The sequence below is a fragment of the Gossypium arboreum genome, chromosome 11, assembly GCF_025698485.1.
Source record: "Gossypium arboreum isolate Shixiya-1 chromosome 11, ASM2569848v2, whole genome shotgun sequence".
Taxonomy (NCBI): domain Eukaryota; kingdom Viridiplantae; phylum Streptophyta; class Magnoliopsida; order Malvales; family Malvaceae; genus Gossypium; species Gossypium arboreum.
Window position 1 is genome coordinate 81,219,183 of NC_069080.1, and position 3,542 is coordinate 81,222,724.

Genomic DNA, 3,542 nt, shown 5'->3' on the forward strand with positions numbered 1-3,542 from the left:
TTGAGGTACAACAGTTCGAGCTGAAGCCAGTCATGTTCCAGATGCTTCAGACAGTAGGCCAATTCATTGGAATGCCTACTGAAGATCCTCACCTACACTTAAGACTATTTATGGAGGTGAGCGATTCTTTCAAGTTAGCGGAAGTACCCAAAGATGCATTACGATTGAAGTTATTCCCGTATTCGCTAAAGGACAGAGCTTGAGCCTGGTTGAACTCTTTGCCACCAAATTCAATTTCCACATGGCAAGAGTTAGTAAAAAGATTCCTTATGAAGTATTTCCCGCCTAGCAAGAATGCTAAGTTGAGGAACGAGATAACTGCTTTCCAACAAATGGATGATGAGTCCTTGTATGAGGCATGGTAAAGGCACAAAGAATTATTACAGAAGTGCCCTCATCATAGAATCCTACATTGCATCCAACTTGAGACATTTTATAATGGTCTCAATGCTCACACGAGGATGGTAGTGGACGCTTCTGCTAATTGTGCTCTCCATTCTAAGTCTTATAATGAGGCTTTTGAAATCATTGAAACTGCCAGCAACAATTACCAATGGCCAACCAATTGAGCAGCGTCAGGAAGACGAGCTGTTGGAATACATGAAGTACACGCTGTTACTTCACTCGCATCTCAAGTATCATTAATATCCTTAATGTTCAAAAATATTACTACTAATGGCTCTAATAGTTTTGCAGCACAACCACCAAATCAATTTGAAAATGTATCCTATGTTTATTGTGGGGAAGGACATTTGTTTGAAGAATGTCCATCGAACCCAGAATCTGTATATTACATGGGTAACTAGAACCAAAATTAAGGAAGGCAAAGATTGCAATCCAATTTCTATAACCGATCATGGCGAAACCACCCAAATTTTTCCTGGAGTAACCAAGGGGATAGAACCAGTAACACTTACGCCCAGCCTAGAGGGACCTAGCCACCTAGTTTTCCCCAACAAGTTTAGAAACCAATCCAAGCTGAACCATCCAATGCTTAGAAAATTTGTTAAAGACATACATGGCGAATAATGATGCCTTAATTCAAAACCAAGCACCTACATTGAAAAACCTAAAAAACCAAATGGGCCCACTTGCTACTAAACTCAGAAACTGACCACAAGGTGCTTTACCTAGTGATACAGAAAATTCAAAGAATCCAGGGAAGGAGCATTTTAAAGCATTGACACTGAGGAGTGGAAAGACATTAGAGCCCAACACCATCAAAGTTTAAAAGGAGCCAGCTGATGCTCAAGACTCGGAGGAGGTTCAACCAAGTGTTGAAATTCTAGATTCACAAGAACCAAAATCTATAAAATCTGATAAGGTGACTTCAGAACCAGCTAATTCTAATCAACTAACAACTCCGTTAAATGCAGAATTACCACAGAAGACGGATCAACCAGTAAAGAAATGTCCATCACCCAACCCTTTAAAACTTTATAGGTAGAAGCAGGAAATTCAATTCAAGAAGTTCGTAGATGTACTCAAGCAACTTCATATCAACATCCAGTTGGTTGAAGCACTTGAACAAATACCGAACTACGCCAAATTCATGAAGGAAATCCTATCTAAAAAATGAAGGCTTGGAGAATTTGAGAGAGTAGCCCTAACAAAGGAATGCAACGCATATCTTCAAGAAAAATTACCCCCAAAGTTGAAGGATCCTCGATGTTTTACCATACCTTGCAACATTGGAGCAACATATTGTGGTAAGGTACTATGTGACTGGTGTGAGTATCAACCTGATACCCATTTCAATATTTAGGAAGTTGGGGATAGGTGAAGTTAGACCTATACGGTTACACTTCAATTAGCAGATCTATCCTTAGAACACCCAAAAGGAAAAATCGAGGGCGTATTGGTACATGTAGACAAATTTATCTTTCCTGCTGACTTTGTGATTCTAGACTTTGAAGCAAAAAAAGAGGTGCCAATCATCCTAGGAAGACCATTCTTAGCAACTGGAAAGACCCTTATTGATGTACAGAAGGGTGAGCTTACTATACGTGTTTAGGATTATCAGGTAACATTTAACGTTTTTAAGTCTATGCAATTTCCTGATACAATTGATGATTATTCTACAGTGTCTGATTTAGAGGGTTTAATCATGGAAAAGGAACTTAACTATGTTGAGGACCTATTGGAACAAATGTTGACATCAGATCCTCCAAATGATGAAAAGGAGGATGAATACTTAGCTTTGTTAGAAGCTAATCAAAGGGGATTTAATCTGCAATCCCATTTTGAATCTTTGGAATTAGAGAAAAGGGATTATGCCCAACCAAAAGTGTTAATTGAGGATCCACCTAAATTACAACTGAAAGTACTTCCCTCACATTTGAAATATGTTTATTTAGTTAACTCTTCTACTCTACCTGTAATTGTTTCAGTAGAATTAACTACTAAGCAATAAGAGAAACTCATCCTGGTGTTTAAACAATTCAAGAAGGCTATCGAATGGACCATATTCGATATTCGTGGTATCAATCTATCTGTATGCATTCACAAGATTATCCTGGAAGATGGAAAAAAAGGGACGATTGATGGACAACGAAGACTAAACCCCATCATGAAGGACGTAGTCAATAAAGAAATCATCAAGTGGTTAGATGCGGGTATATTTACCCTATCTCAGACAGTTCATGGGTAAGTCCGGTCTAGTGCATGCCAAAGAAAAGAGGTATCACAGTCATTGAAAATGATAATAATGAGTTGATACTGATTAGAAAGGTTACGGGATGGAGAATTTGCATCGATTACCGAAAGCTCAACAAGATGACTAGGAAAGATCACTTTCCTTTGCTGTTTTGGACCAAATGCTGATAGACTCGCAGGGTGAAACTATTACTATTTTCTCGATGGATGTTCAGGGTATAATCAGATTACAGTAGCATCGGAAGATCAGCATAAGGCAACATTCACCTACCCATATGGTACATTCACATTTAGGCACATGCCATTTGGTTTATGTAATGCACCTACTACATTTCAAAGATGTATGATGTCTATTTATACTGACATGGTTGAGAAATATTTGGAAGTCATTATGGATGGTTTTTCAGTATTTGGAGATACATATGATGATTGCCAAGCCAATCTACCAAGGTACAAAGGCGATGCAAAGAAACAAACCCCGTACTCAACTGGGAAAAGTATCATTTCCTGGTATGAAAAGGTATTGTTCTAGGGCATCGGATAACAAGACATGGAATAGAGGTTGATAAAGAAAAGGTTGATATTATTGAGAAACTCCCACCTCTAACATCTGTAAAGGGTGTTGGGAGCCTTTTGGCCACGCCGGTTTCTATCAAAGATTCATCAAGGACTTCTCCAAAATTGCTAAATCCTTATGCAAATTATTGGAGAAGGACACAACGTTCAAAATTGATGAAGAGTGCTTAAGAGCTTTCAACAATTTGAAGATTCGATTAGTTACGGCACCCATAATAGTCACTCTAGAGTGGGATTTTCCATTTGAATTGATGTGTGACGCAAGTGACTTCGCGATAGGATTTCATCCCATCTACTATGCAAGTCGTACT

The 3,542-nt window shown here is 38.6% G+C and overlaps 1 non-coding gene across 1 annotated transcript; it reads right to left on the reverse strand.

Annotated features, from left to right (window-relative positions):
- Nucleotides 1-299: 299 nt before the first annotated feature.
- LOC128284746 (small nucleolar RNA R71) lies at nucleotides 300-406 on the reverse strand. Its single transcript, XR_008275168.1, has one exon. It is a non-coding gene; the product is annotated as a small nucleolar RNA R71 (small nucleolar RNA).
- Nucleotides 407-3,542: the final 3,136 nt, after the last annotated feature.